At 40.6% G+C, this 16,822-nt stretch overlaps 1 protein-coding gene across 1 annotated transcript in view; it reads left to right on the forward strand.

Moving 5' to 3' along the window:
• The first annotated feature begins 688 nt into the window (after positions 1–688).
• LOC123754383 (alkaline phosphatase) overlaps positions 689–16,822 on the forward strand; it is a 68,212-nt gene continuing 52,078 nt past the window's right edge. Inside the window, exon 1 of the mRNA XM_045736748.2 lies at positions 689–847. The gene's annotated coding sequence lies outside the window, so the exon portion shown is untranslated. The remainder of the gene's footprint in view (positions 848–16,822) is intronic.

Genomic DNA, 16,822 nt, shown 5'->3' on the forward strand with positions numbered 1-16,822 from the left:
CAAGTTCAGAGTATCTTGTTACACTCCTATATGCCCTAGGAAGAGTGCAGATGACTTCCTGTTGGATAAATGACCTTCTATCCAACGAAAAAGTCACCTTCCAGCATCCTTTCTGGCGAGTTCATTCAGAATGACAAGCCGGACTCTTATGTCAACAGCGGACTTTAGTTATTCTAACAACATTGTAAGTGCATGTAGTTCTTCTCTCACAAATCTTTTCTCTGTATCACTGTTTGCATCGTTTGGCTTAACTCTTAGGGGTGAAGGGTATCACATCATACTAGGCTTTACAGACTCGCCTCTTGGATGGCTTAATGTTCATCAATCAATCAATAACTTGGCCGCGTGTCGTCTAATTTAGACGAGGATAAATTCTACATGTTCCCTAATTATTAACACCGTGTGACACCCGGTCTAATTTAGTTGGGTTAGCTTATTTATCGTGCACCCCATACCCATCTTGTGGGCGGTATAATTTACCGATAGTAAAAACAACAACCTCTAAAGTGCCTCTATTCAGTGTGCGGCATTTGAATTCGAAAATTCGAGTCTCAATATATATTTTGCCGTCCTAAGTATAGCCTTATATAACTAGGCTGGCAGCGCGACCCTCCACACGCCTACTGCCAGGCCGGTACAGTGTTCAAGGACCCGACGCCGCCGCTACAGTGCTCTCTGAAAAGTGACACTGGACGGATGGCCGAGTAAATGGTCTGAGATCGTCACTCATTTCCACATATATATAAGTGCCGGGTAAGTGTTGTACATCGCTATTCATGCCACCTTTTGGGTAGCTTAAACTTCATCAATCATCAATCGTTACATCGCTTCAGCTGCTGCTATAAAAGTAAGTGTACCTCAATATTACTGATAGACAAAGTTCTCCGAAACTAAGTGCACACACTTGATTTAATTCATATTATCAGCTCCATGCCCACATATAATAAAGTTGCAAATATAGTTAAAGATATATTTTTTTTTTTGCACATTAAATACCAAGAGCACATGGGCAGCTGTTCGTAGTTTAATTCGAATATTTTTTTTTGAGTTATTAGTGATTATTATAATTAATAATAATAATAATAATAATAATAATAATAATAATATAATAATAATAATAATAATAATAATAATAATAATAATTATTATTATTATTATTATTATTATTATTATTATTATTATATAAATTTAATTGTATAACAGTGATCTATGAAAGTTTGTGGCGCTCTGAGGGAAAGTGGCGATAAAGGAAAGTGTTTTCCAGTGAAACTGTCGACAAGGAAAAGTGTTTTATAGGGAAAGTTTCGGCCAGACGCTCAGGGAAAGTGTCGTCCTTGGAAAGTAATGTTAACAAAGTAACGTGCTCGTTCATGGCCGGACAATTCTCAACAGTTATGAACTGCCCCCCCCCCCAAAAAAAAAAAATAAAAAATAATAATATATAAATAAATAAATACATAAATAAATACATAAATAAATAAATAAATAATAAAGGACAAAAATTGCCTATGTTAAATACTGAAACGTTAACTTTTATGAGCACAATGCTGTGAAATAATTGATCTATATTGTTAAAGTTGACGAAAATGAACTATTGTTTTGTTATTGTCTTAACGCTGTAAATGCTTCGAGCTGCCAGAGAACATTCTGCCTACAGTGATTTTTAACTAAACGAAACGTATAAAAAAAAGTCTCCATTAAATAAAAATCGAACCGAAAGTGCCAAGGAACTATATTGAAAACGGTATTTAAGGTTTTGTGTAACGTAGCTTATTGTATCCTAACGAACGTTTAAGCTATTCTAACCATTTCCTAAGTCATTATTGATATATACCTCGCCCCATTTCTATAATGCGCTCACAAAATAGCCACCTTTCTCTTAAATAATAGGAATAATTGTTTACAGGATGAAATCAAGCTTTTATGTATAGAATATCATTGAGAAAGCAGTAGAGGAAGTTGGAGAATCCTAAATGCTACTTTTGATAATGGATAATGATCTCTGCTGTCAAGACTATATTGTTCCAAACACTCAGGTCTGATAGGAGAGAAATTACCGACTCCCAACGACCTGAACAGTATAAAAAGCTATAATTTGTTCAGGTCTGAAACCTATATTTATAGGCTGCACAAAGCGTCGACCAGACTGTACGACACAGTGGTTGCCAGGATCAGGTTGGCTTACCGTTACCCGTGGCAGGTGGCTACAGGCGACGAGTTTCCCAATCCTGAGCACTCCAGGTGCAAACTTTGTGAGTAGGAACTGCGTCATGATCTCCCACACTACATCACCGAATGTCCAGTTATTAGACCATTCAGACCCGTTGGCACGAGGTACCTAGAGCTTTGAAATGACCTTATTCACTCCCGTGTTCTTGAGGATATCATCATAATGCGCCCAAAATTTGCCACTGCTGGCTACTGATCACATGCCTTTGTATAATTAACCATCCTGTGTGGTGAAAATTTTTAGCATCACGTAGTTAGTTTTTTTTAATATACTCTGTACTCCCCTTCATATAGCCTAGGGTAGATACACAAATGCAGATGTATCTAAAGGTGTTAATTAACAAAAAAATTACTCGGGGAAAAAATTACTATTCAAAAGCATCTCAGTAAAGATTAAATTACACTATTACGGGTTTAGCAAGGCGATGTAATTTTGTAGAAACATAATTTGATGTATTCTTCATACTAAACGAGTAAATTAATTATTAATCTTTTTTTTTAATTTGTGCGTTAATATGTGTACCTATTATTTACTATTCGCCCTTTTGAGCGGTAAGTGAGATTGTCTTGTATGTAGTTAGTTCTTCTATGTGTGTGTGTGTGTGTGTGTGTGTGTGTGTGTGTGTGTGTGTGTGTGTGTGTGTTGAATAATTAATTTTGTCTGAAATTCAGTAATTTCTCACTGTTAGGCAAGAAGTTCGTACTAATTAAGGACAAATCTAATTAATTAGATTACATAGTATAGATTAAATGTCAAGCTAAAACTTTATAGCCCAAGTCAAGGTGGATGATGTCGACATATCTGCTTAAATAGTGCAGAACTGAATCATAGACCAGGCTAATTAAGGTCAAGATCTAGACCCCCCCCCCAAACCCGGGGAGTAGTGGTGGAAGGTCATATAATAGAACATAAAAGAGAACCATTGCATCATTGGGGTTCAGTTGGCTTGGCACTTTCCTACTCCAAAAGCTGCACTAATTTAATTGGAAATTATTGACTATAATTTGTGTTGTTTTGTTGAAAATATCAGTAAAGCTATCTGCTCAATAAAGCTTAGCTAGACGGAAATAAAGGAAATTAAATATTGAAACGTACTAGATGGACCGTAGATCAAAGGTGTTACAAAAGACACATTGACTGTAGACAGTTAGGCCCGGGTGACAGGTATGCCTCCACATACCTGTAGACAGTTAGGCCCGGGTGACAGTTATGCCTCCACATACCTGTAGAATCTTAGGCCCGGGTGACAGTTTATGCCCCCCCCCCGCGGCTGTAAAATGTTAGGCCTTTTGACATAGTTTCTTCAAATATAATTCACAAATACTGTCACATTTAGTATTTCTATATCTTAACAAATTATTAAAATTATATATAATGTATCAATAACTGTAATAAAAATAATCATAATAGTTACCTTGGCTTCATAATAAGGGGAGTAATAAGAATATACCTATATAATTATACAATGATAATATTATAAATTGATAATACAAAAAGATAAGCATCATATTATATACAGAGAGAGAGAGAGAGAGAGAGAGAGAGAGAGAGAGAGAGAGAGAGAGAGAGAGAGAGAGAGAGAGAGAGAGAGAGAGAGAGAGAGAGAGAGAGAGAGAGAGAGAGAGAGAGAGAGAGAGAGAGAGAGAGAGAGAGAGAGAGAGAGAGAGAGAGAGAGAGAGAGAGAGAGAGAGAGAGAGAGAGAGAGAGAGAGAGAGTTTACTTCAATCTTGAATAACGAAGCTAAAATAATATAAATAATCCAAATTATAATGTAATAAAAATAAAAATAATGATACAAGTACCTATACTAATGACAATTTAATTGAGGTCTGGCCCACTGACTTCTTCTTACACTCACAATATTGAGCAGTCATGCTGTCGTTTCTCAGTCAGACATGTTTTTATGTAGGTCATTATAGAACCGTCGGTGCAGTTAGTATATAGAACCTAGGTGTTGGTTAACTGGGAGGTGCAGAATATTGGAAAATATAGTAAGTTAGAACATGTATGACAATATATAGAAGTCGAGGAGTTGAAGTAAAGTTTGAAATGAAGGAAATTGATAGTTCGAAGTTCGAGAAAAGGTGGAGAAAGGTAATCCGAATGTCGGGGAAACAGGGGAGATTGATATTTTGAAAGTTAAGAAAAAAAATGACAATCTCATGGCTGGAAAAGATAGAGGAGGCGGGAAAAGGAAGAAGGTTTAAAACGCGAAGCTAAAAAATTAAAGCTATAAGGTTCCAATACGAAAACAAGAAATTTAAAACCCACACTATAAGTTCAAACCCTTGACATTTATAAAAACCTTACCCCTAAACATTTATAAATACTCTCTACAAATGTCAGAAACAAGCTAAAGAGCACTTTCCCGTGATGGGCATAAAAGATTATTTAAAAACCACATCCTAGTCATTGAAACACCGGGGAAAAAATGAATAATAGCTTGCCTTATCACGTGACAGTGAGTTACAAGTCAAATCACCTTGGAAATGTCAAATGCTGTTGACTGCGATCTGAAATCGAGGGCGCTGAGAGGCACACAAACGGATTGACCTTATTCAAAGGTAACACTAATGCCATATTTGTAAGTCTCGTGAGATGTCGCGTCAATCATTCAACGCACCAGGTTATGGAGAGCTTTTCTTTCTTTTTTCCTGCGGTTTTAGTTTCACAATAATGCCTAGAGGCATCCTTTTTAGGCAATGCCGACCACCCTTCCCATCTATACATGGTTAGACTGAACGAGATTAAAACTGTACTGATATTAATTAGATTGTGGTCAAGAGTGTTTCAGGACCTAGGCTTCATAGTTACCATAAACATATAATAATAACAATAGTAATAATAATAATAATAATAATAATAATAATAATAATAATAATAATAATAATAATAATAATAATAATACAGTGTTTAAACCCGTTATCAGATCAAATCTATTATCAAGAGAAACCAAACACCAGCCTCAAACCATATGGATTGTTATCTAGATATTTGTGATGGTCTGATTGCATATTACGGTTCCAGAAATAGTACTCACCTAATTGTGCTCACCTAATTGTGCTTGCGGGGGTTGAGCTTTGTCTCTTTGGTCCCGCCTCTCAACTGTCAATCAACTGGTGTACAGATTCCTGAGCCTACTGGGCTCTATCATATCTACATTTGAAACTGTGTATGGAGTCAGCCTCCACTACATCACTGCCTAGTGCATTCCATTTATTAACTACTCTGACACTGAAAAATTCTTTCTAATGTCTCTGTGGCTCATTTGGGTACTAAGTTTCCACCTGTGTCCCCTTGTTCGTGTCCCACCCGTGCTGAAGAGTTTGTCTTTGTCCACCCTGTCAATTCCTCTGAGGATTTTGTAGGTGGTTATCATGTCTCCCCTTACTCTTCTGTTTTCCAGGGACGTGAGGTTCAACTCCTTTAGCCTTTCCTCGTAGCTCATACCTCTCAGTTCCGGGATGAGCCTGGTGGCATACCGCTGAATCTTCTCTAACTTTGTCTTGTGTTTAACTAGGCACGGATTCCAGGCTGGAGCTGCATATTCCAGGATTGGTCTGACATAAGTGGTATACAGAGTCCTGAACGATTCCTTACACAAATTTCTAAAGGCAGTTCTTATGTTGGCCAGTTTAGCATATGCCGCTGATGATATCCTTTTGATGTGGGCCTCTGGGGACAGGTTCGGTGTGATATCAACCCCCTAGATCTTTCTCTCTATTTGACTCTTGCAGGATTTCACCTCCCAGATGGTACCTTGTGTTCAGCCTCCTGCTCCCTTCGCCTAATTTTATTACCTTACACTTTCCTGAGTTAATTTTTAGCAGCCATTTTCTAGACTATTCCTCCAGTTTGTCCAGGTCATCCTGTAGTCTCTACAGGATGACCTGGATTCTAAATTCTATGACTGGTCATAGAATTTTATTAAACCTGTGAGGCACGATTTACCATCTCTGAACCCATGTTGGTGGTGTGTTACAAAGTTATTTCCCTCCAGATGCTCTATGAGCCTTTTCCTCACGATCTTCTCCATCACCTTGCATGGTATACAAGTTAGGGAAACTGGCCTGTAGTTCAGTGCCTCTTGCCTGTCGCCCTTCTTGTATATTGGGACTACTTTAGCTGCCTTCCAACTTTCTGGTAGGTCTCCTGTTTCCAGAGATCTGTTATACACCATAGAGAGTGGCACACTTAGTGCTTCTGTACCTTCCTTTAGTCTACATGTAAACAGGCAAGTGAACCTTTGTCCTAAACAAAGAGTATTCTCAAGTTATAACAATATTGTATTATAAATAGTTGGTATACAGTATAAAAAGTATGCGCTGAAAATTGTAATAAACATGTGTGCTAAAATTGTGTATGTTAGGCCTAGGAATTAAGTCTAGCATTGGATTATAAACCCATGGAACTGCCTACCTGAAGAAACCGTAAATGCCAGAACTCTGCTGAACTTTAAAATCCGGCTTGAACAAATCATCAGGACAAGCCGCCGGCTTCCTGTCCTCGTCGAGGCCGCTAAACGTGTTAGTGGCCCCTCGAGTAAATTAAGGTTAAAAAAAAGATAGGTGAGATAGTTCATGGTTAGTCTGTTCCAGTTTTTGTTATGCCGTTTAAAATTCTCATAGTAGAAAACGGAGACTTTTCAGGGGATACAAAAATCCGTATTTGAGACATTACATCCATAATAATAATAATAATAATAATAATAATAATAATAATAATAATAATAATAATAATAATAATAATTTTATTTAGGTAAGGTACATACATAAAGAGATTTTACAAAGTTTGTTGGCTTTATAGATAGAGCTAGTACATACAATGCCTAAAGCCACTATTACGCAAAGCGTTTCGGGCAGAAACGCTAGTTATAGGTGTTAATAGTTATAGTTATAGATACGGTATTATGATTACTGGAGAACAGGTTGCTATATGAGATATCTGTAGCTTTTTAGTAACATATTCCCTTCCATGTTCTAGGGGATATTCTCATAATCTACCCAAAATTTGCCAGTGCAGGCTACTAATCATCCAGCGAGGCGGGAATTTTAATCACATAACTAGCTCTTGATACAAGCTCTGTAACCCATCATTTAATTCAGGCCAGCTGCATAACCATGTACCATGTACTTATGTTAAGAAATCTCTCATATACCTTATATGTCAGGTTCATTTTGAACTTTCAGAATTCGCAATATGTGTATTTGTGGTCAATCTCGAACCCATTGACGATGTGTATTGAATTGTGTAACTAGCTCATCAAAATTGTAACTTGCTTAGCTAAATTAATTGTGGGGGTCAGTCCCTGAGCCCATTAAGTGCCTCTGTAACTTTTTCCACTACCGCCCACAAGATGGGTATGGGGTGCATAATAAATGAACTAAACTAACTGTTTAGCAACAAAGAAAATTTTGTCATACCAATGTAAGCACTATATATATAATATATATATATATATATATATATATATATATATATATATATATATATATATATATATTATATATATATATATATATATATATATATATATATTATATATACATACATATATATATATATATATATATATATATATATATATATATATATATATATATATATATATATATGTGTGTGTGTGTATATCACGAAAATAAACACGTGATTAAGAATGTGACAATGTCAGACCACGGAGGAAAAATGAAACAGGAAATTTCCTTAAGTACTTTCGTATATTAAATACATCTTCAGAAGGTCACCTTCTGAAGATGTATTTAATATACGAAAGTACTTAAGGAAATTTCCTGTTTCATTTTTCCTCCGTGGTCTGATATTGTCATATATATATATATATATATATATATATATATATATGAATATGAAAACTCACACCCCAGAAGTGACTCGAACCCATACTCCCAGAAGCAACGCAACTGGTAACTACAGGGCGCCTTAATCCGCTTGACCATCACGGCCGTCAAAAGGAAGTGATAGCCGAGGCTATTTGAGCCACTTCCCCGACGGCAACTCGGATGGTAATCTTGGGCATAGCATTTCACCAAATCACCTCATTCTTTGGGGCACACGTGAGGAACACAAATGCGAACAAGCCTGAATGGTCCCCAGGACTATATGCGAATGAAAACTCACACCCCAGAAGTGACTCGAACCCATACTCCCAGAAGCAACGCAACTGGTAACTACAGGGCGCCTTAATCCGCTTGACCATCACGGCCGTCAAAAGGAAGTGATAGCCGAGGCTATTTGAGCCACTTCCCCGACGGCAACTCGGATGGTAATCTTGGGCATAGCATTTCACCAAATCACCTCATTCTTTGGGGCACACGTGAGGAACACAAATGCGAACAAGCCTGAATGGTCCCCAGGACTATATGCGAATGAAAACTCACACCCCAGAAGTGACTCGAACCCATACTCCCAGAAGCAACGCAACTGGTAACTACAGGGCGCCTTAATCCGCTTGACCATCACGGCCGTCAAAAGGAAGTGATAGCCGAGGCTATTTGAGCCACTTCCCCGACGGCAACTCGGATGGTAATCTTGGGCATAGCATTTCACCAAATCACCTCATTCTTTGGGGCACACGTGAGGAACACAAATGCGAACAAGCCTGAATGGTCCCCAGGACTATATGCGAATGAAAACTCACACCCCAGAAGTGACTCGAACCCATACTCCCAGAAGCAACGCAACTGGTAACTACAGGGCGCCTTAATCCGCTTGACCATCACGGCCGTCAAAAGGAAGTGATAGCCGAGGCTATTTGAGCCACTTCCCCGACGGCAACTCGGATGGTAATCTTGGGCATAGCATTTCACCAAATCACCTCATTCTTTGGGGCACACGTGAGGAACACAAATGCGAACAAGCCTGAATGGTCCCCAGGACTATATGCGAATGAAAACTCACACCCCAGAAGTGACTCGAACCCATACTCCCAGAAGCAACGCAACTGGTAACTACAGGGCGCCTTAATCCGCTTGACCATCACGGCCGTCAAAAGGAAGTGATAGCCGAGGCTATTTGAGCCACTTCCCCGACGGCAACTCGGATGGTAATCTTGGGCATAGCATTTCACCAAATCACCTCATTCTTTGGGGCACACGTGAGGAACACAAATGCGAACAAGCCTGAATGGTCCCCAGGACTATATGCGAATGAAAACTCACACCCCAGAAGTGACTCGAACCCATACTCCCAGAAGCAACGCAACTGGTAACTACAGGGCGCCTTAATCCGCTTGACCATCACGGCCGTCAAAAGGAAGTGATAGCCGAGGCTATTTGAGCCACTTCCCCGACGGCAACTCGGATGGTAATCTTGGGCATAGCATTTCACCAAATCACCTCATTCTTTGGGGCACACGTGAGGAACACAAATGCGAACAAGCCTGAATGGTCCCCAGGACTATATGCGAATGAAAACTCACACCCCAGAAGTGACTCGAACCCATACTCCCAGAAGCAACGCAACTGGTAACTACAGGGCGCCTTAATCCGCTTGACCATCACGGCCGTCAAAAGGAAGTGATAGCCGAGGCTATTTGAGCCACTTCCCCGACGGCAACTCGGATGGTAATCTTGGGCATAGCATTTCACCAAATCACCTCATTCTTTGGGGCACACGTGAGGAACACAAATGCGAACAAGCCTGAATGGTCCCCAGGACTATATGCGAATGAAACTTCCCGACGGCAACCATCCGAGTTGCCGTCGGGGAAGTGGCTCAAATAGCCTCGGCTATCACTTCCTTTTGACGGCCGTGATGGTCAAGCGGATTAAGGCGCCCTGTAGTTACCAGTTGCGTTGCTTCTGGGAGTATGGGTTCGAGTCACTTCTGGGGTGTGAGTTTTCATTCGCATATAGTCCTGGGGACCATTCAGGCTTGTTCGCATTTGTGTTCCTCACGTGTGCCCCAAAGAATGAGGTGATTTGGTGAAATGCTATGCCCAAGATTACCATCCGAGTTGCCGTCGGGGAAGTGGCTCAAATAGCCTCGGCTATCACTTCCTTTTGACGGCCGTGATGGTCAAGCGGATTAAGGCGCCCTGTAGTTACCAGTTGCGTTGCTTCTGGGAGTATGGGTTCGAGTCACTTCTGGGGTGTGAGTTTTCATTCGCATATAGTCCTGGGGACCATTCAGGCTTGTTCGCATTTGTGTTCCTCACGTGTGCCCCAAAGAATGAGGTGATTTGGTGAAATGCTATGCCCAAGATTACCATCCGAGTTGCCGTCGGGGAAGTGGCTCAAATAGCCTCGGCTATCACTTCCTTTTGACGGCCGTGATGGTCAAGCGGATTAAGGCGCCCTGTAGTTACCAGTTGCGTTGCTTCTGGGAGTATGGGTTCGAGTCACTTCTGGGGTGTGAGTTTTCATTCGCATATAGTCCTGGGGACCATTCAGGCTTGTTCGCATTTGTGTTCCTCACGTGTGCCCCAAAGAATGAGGTGATTTGGTGAAATGCTATGCCCAAGATTACCATCCGAGTTGCCGTCGGGGAAGTGGCTCAAATAGCCTCGGCTATCACTTCCTTTTGACGGCCGTGATGGTCAAGCGGATTAAGGCGCCCTGTAGTTACCAGTTGCGTTGCTTCTGGGAGTATGGGTTCGAGTCACTTCTGGGGTGTGAGTTTTCATTCGCATATAGTCCTGGGGACCATTCAGGCTTGTTCGCATTTGTGTTCCTCACGTGTGCCCCAAAGAATGAGGTGATTTGGTGAAATGCTATGCCCAAGATTACCATCCGAGTTGCCGTCGGGGAAGTGGCTCAAATAGCCTCGGCTATCACTTCCTTTTGACGGCCGTGATGGTCAAGCGGATTAAGGCGCCCTGTAGTTACCAGTTGCGTTGCTTCTGGGAGTATGGGTTCGAGTCACTTCTGGGGTGTGAGTTTTCATTCGCATATAGTCCTGGGGACCATTCAGGCTTGTTCGCATTTGTGTTCCTCACGTGTGCCCCAAAGAATGAGGTGATTTGGTGAAATGCTATGCCCAAGATTACCATCCGAGTTGCCGTCGGGGAAGTGGCTCAAATAGCCTCGGCTATCACTTCCTTTTGACGGCCGTGATGGTCAAGCGGATTAAGGCGCCCTGTAGTTACCAGTTGCGTTGCTTCTGGGAGTATGGGTTCGAGTCACTTCTGGGGTGTGAGTTTTCATTCGCATATAGTCCTGGGGACCATTCAGGCTTGTTCGCATATATATATATATATATATATATATATATATATATATATATATATATATATATATATATATATATATATATATATATATATATATATATATATATATATATATATATATATATATATATATATATATATATATATATATATATATATATATATATATACAATGAATATACTTAAACGTGTGTTAAAAAAATACTTATATGATACCATCGCATATGCCCAGAGTCGATCTTAATCATCACTACACCCTGCTGCTGCAAGGTAAAATTGTTTGAGTTAGGTTCAGGTGTTTACCTGAATTTACCTGAGGGGTAATTTCAAGGGGGGGGGGGGGCTGTGACAGTAAGCCGGCGGCTTGTCAAAGGTCAAAGTTTAGATACACTTAGTTCGTGTGCGTAAGTAACCTTCCATCGTTAGTGTGCACATCTGTCAAGACGACCGTCTTGGGTACAGACCAGTGGGATCAGTTTACGCGTCCTGATAAAAAATGTAAAACAAATTCCAGAACAGCTTTCGTACTAGCATTTAATCAGCAGCATTTCCTGACTCCCAAATATCAAGGTCAACTACAGGAACCTTCGGCGCCAAATATCCGAAGACGCCAAGAAAAAAGTGACCTAGATTGGCCACCAGTCTTAGACAGTTGCTCCTAACTATCATTTTCAGCTAGAATGACTTTTTTCATGGGGCTAGCTATAAGCGCACCGTAAAAATGCAGTTTTCGGCATTAGGCTTCAATCGGCCTAGGAAAGACCAAAATGCACATACGAAAGTTTCTGATTTTTCTTTCTCTTTTTTATAAATGTTTCATGTTTCTCTGAGGTAGTGATGAAGCTTTAAAAGCGCCAGCAACTTCCGTCTGACTGTTGGTAAAGAGAAAGGTCTTTGTTCAAAACAATGTGTGAACAAATTGTAGCAATTCGGGCTGAACAGGTGTGCAGTTGTGTAAATGAATCTTACTTTTGTTGACATAAATTTAAAAAACCATTCAGCTTACAATTTAAGTGATGATAAATACTGGACCATCATTATTTTCCAGCGATGTGTTTGAGAGATAATGCCTTGGCATGTTAAGCAATTATCCCTGATTTTGTAAATGAAGTGAAATTTTAAATTTTTCACATCTTATGGCAAATTTGCTTTTGCATTGAAATATTAAAAATGGAAAATATTTGTCATATATATATATATATATATATATATATATATATATATATATATATATATATATATATATATATATATATATATATGAAATGATCCTTAAAGCTGGAGAAACTGAACTAAAATCCCTGTCAAATATTTTCATATGCCGAGAATCTCAGTGTTTGCCTGACGTAAACAGTGGGGTTGCCCGACCAAACAAACCTGCCCTTGGCTTTGTTTCCGCGTAGGTAAGTATAGTTTCACACTGTTTGTTGTGCATTTCCTTATTGTCTTTGGTCCAGGTAAAGCCGAAGGATTTTCCTGGTAGGGAAACTTGCGTCTTGACAGCTGACGATGGAAGATTTAGGTTCATTGTGTTATTTTCTGCAACTCTTGGACAGGACAAACACTTGAGAAGGAGTGTGTGACTCAAAGTCTGCTCTTCAAGCACTCGAAAACGTCTGCACGATCGACAGCAAAAAACTCATAATAGCAATTATAAATTCTCACTGCACAGAATAAAGGGTTTATAATACCTTTTGTATCACATATAAATATAACTCATCATGATGACACAGACATAGCAACCAAATTAGCATGCAGCAAGGATGAAGTTGAATTAGACCTTGGGTATGTCTTATGATTGTTTCATAATGCTCGTAGCTACTGTCTCCTATAGTCTTTCCTTACTCGGCTTATCCTCAAACTAGAGGCGACGACGTTTCGGTCCGTCCTGGACCAATCTCAAGTCGATTGTAGAGACCAAAATCGACTTAAGAATGGTCCAGGACGGACCGAAACGTCGTCGCCTCTTCACTTCCTAGTGTGTGGTCTGGTCAACATATTTCAGCCACGTTATTGTGACTCCTCGTCTGCACTTAGAGAACGTAACGCTGATGACTTGTAAACCTTAACCTAACGTCACTTAATGTGACAAGTGTCGCCAAACGAACAGATGAGGAAACATGCACTTATATAGATGAGGGCGGACTTAATTTTCCTTGCAGTTCTCAATACTTTTTTCCTCAATGCTTTGCAAATCTTGTGCAAAACAAAGACGCAGGCTGGACCAGCAACAACTGTACTTGCCTAAGTGCAAGAATACCCATCGGGGAGTAAACAGTCATGGAGAGAGAGAGAGAGAGAGAGAGAGAGAGAGAGAGAGAGAGAGAGAGAGAGAGAGAGAGAGAGAGAGAGAGAGAGAGAGAGAGAGAGAGAGAGAGAGAGAGAGAGAGAGAGAGAGAGAGAGAGAGATGCCCGAAACGCTTTGCGATGCCCGAAACGCTTTGCGTAATAGTGGCTTTAGGCACTGTATGTACTAGCTATACCTATAAGTTAAACAATCCTTGTAAATATTTATTGTATGTATGTACCTTACCTAAATAAAATTGTATTGTATTGTATTGTATTGTACAGAGAGAGAGAGAGAGAGGAATACAAGTCAGAAGAGATAATAAATGGGGGTCCCAAAAGCTCGGTCCTTTGAAGCCTTATTGTTCTTGGTCTATGTGAACCACCTGCTTGAAGAACTAGATTCCTACATATCAGTTTTATGAGGATGAAGTGGATTTGTGGTGAATGAGGATAGAGCAGATGTGCAAGATAATCCATGCAAATTGCATGACTGCTCAAATAAATGGCCACTAAATTGGAACTCCAGTAAATGACAAGTAAGTGAAGAAGAGAGGCAGCTGCAAGCTTAGGAAGGAATAGGTGTTCGGGGCTGGACTTCATTAATGGTCTATTGCGCTAGAATCACCACGGGAGACATCTCCCGTCACGCAGGGTGCAGTCGCACCTCCACAGATCTCCAGTATCATCTATTGATACTGGTAATGGCTCAAAAGGGCCACCACTTACGGGCTATTCGTGCCCGTGCCACCTTTTGGGTGGCTTAATCTTCATCAATCAATCAATCTAGAATCACACACAAACGCTATCGTCAGCGAGCGAGGCGGAGAAGCTCAACATACCCGCGGCCTACGGGAGCCTAAGGAAGGAATCATGCAGAATACTATACGCCACAGTCTGTTAGATCATCTCTATGGTATGCAGCATCATAATGAAACCCACGCCTCCTAAAGCGCCGAAGGAAAATAGAGAAATACCAGATATTCTTCAGAAGTGAAAATTAAGAGAACTATATCTAATTTCACTGGAAACTATTAAAACAGAGGAAACATGATCACAACATACAAGGTGCGGAGGGAAAGGAACAGTGTGTCTTTAGCGAGAGGCAATATTTGAAGGAGAAAAGGTAACGCAGTCGGCTCACAACCGGTTAGATTCGAGTTCAATTCCCGGTCAGGGCGAACCATTTGGGCACGTCTTTACACCTGATGCCTCTGTTGTTGTTGTTTTCGATTTAGCTCCTCGAGACTCAAATGTCCATGTAGCACGGGCTATAGTGAGCCCGTAACTGATGCCTCTGTTCACCTAGCAGTAAACACGAACCCGGGAGTTAGGCGACTGTAGTGGGCTGCTTCGAAATGTAAGAAGAGGTCGATACATAAAACTTTCCCCAACAGCTTGAGGAGTAGCTATAACGAAGCATCCGATGGGCGGTAGTAGAAGATACCTCGAGGTAGGAAGGGAACCCAAGAGCTAGGCCTCACTCTGCACAAGGCGAGCATACGTAGGCTGTGGCCAGACTGGTGTATTATGGCTAAAGTTACTTGTCCTGAGAGCAGCCATCACTCGCCCCCCCTCACCCAACTCCCCATCATTCGTGACCAGACTTAAGAACACAACGGAGGTAATATTCCTTTCCCTTTTTTCCCGTTTTCCTTTTCCACTGGAAAGGGAAAAAAACAACATTAAATTCCAACTGGTAATTTTTCTTGACTGTATCCGTATCACTCTTCGAGTTAATGCAGTTATGTAATTGTTTCACCGGGACACGAACAACTGATGTGGGTCACCAGAGTGGTTTATATGTCAGACCCCTGAACAAAATTTGGCGGCAGAAGGGGGGGTCAGTGAGGCCCCAGCATCTGTGGAGGACGCTCGCTCACTGCCGCCCTCGCTCGATCGTTACTTCACGACTGTTGTAAGTAGTGTCGTCAGAGGTCTGACGACCTCTGTGTGTGGAGTGTTTAAGTATGAATAGAGTAAGGGTATAACTGTCCCCATCCACCAAAGTTAACAACACGAAGTATGGGTGTCCGTTGGACTTGTGTCCTGGACTTGTGTCCGTGGGTCTTATGTCCTTGGGTCTTGTGTCCGTGGGTCTTGTGTCCGTGGGTCTTGTATCCGTGAGCCGAGTGTCTGTGGGCCTTCATTACCGGTCACAGTGCATTTAACTTCTAGCAATTGGATGCCTGACAAACAGATAACTCTGAATTAATATAGCAATTGAATCTATAGCAGATAGGTGTACGTATCCTAACATTACGTCCCATAAAGTGGATTCTTCTTAAACTTGATGAGATTCCAAAGTTTTGGGTCCTTGCAGAACCCACAAGTATTAGGATTGGGAGGAATTTTGATTGTAGGTGTTTCTCACACCCTTAATGTTCATAACAATCAGGAAAAGCATGGGCGAATTTGAGCAATCGAAAGGCTAGGGTGTGGATGGAATTCAATCCAAAAATCGTTAAGGAACTGGCTGATGAGGAACTGTATATACCACTGAAACTCCTGTTCAGAAAGTCTCTGGACCAAGGGAAAGTCCACATTATTCCCCTCGACTGGAAATATGCAAAAGTCATCCCTATCTTCAATAAAGACAGACACAACCTGACTGAGAAAACTTACCAATCCACCTAACGTCATATATATATGCAAACTGACAGACAGACTGATAATTTCTTGATTCATTTAATATATTTATTATGCACCCAATATCCATCCCGTTGGCGGTGGTGGAAAAGATTACAGAGGCACATAATGGGTTCAGGAACTGAATCTTGAAGGAAGGAATTATTCATCATCTCTCAGTGTGCAATCTGGTAAAATAAACGCAATATTCATTCCTTATAAATAAATCCGACTTTACAAACCTGCTCACATTTTTGCAAGCGGTAACCAGCTATTTAGACAAAGGACTTTCAATAAACATGGTATACATGGACCCCCTCTAAAACTTTTAATAAGGTACCACATGAAGAACTGACAAGGGATTTACAAACACATGTAATCAATGGTAAAAATACTCGAATGTACAAAACAGTGGTTACAACAAAGACAACAAAGAACCTAAATAAAAATGAAGCTGTCTGGAAAAATGTGGTGAATGGGGAGTGCCGCAA

Source organism: Procambarus clarkii, chromosome 18, assembly GCF_040958095.1.
Source record: "Procambarus clarkii isolate CNS0578487 chromosome 18, FALCON_Pclarkii_2.0, whole genome shotgun sequence".
Classification (NCBI taxonomy): Eukaryota; Metazoa; Arthropoda; class Malacostraca; order Decapoda; family Cambaridae; genus Procambarus; species Procambarus clarkii.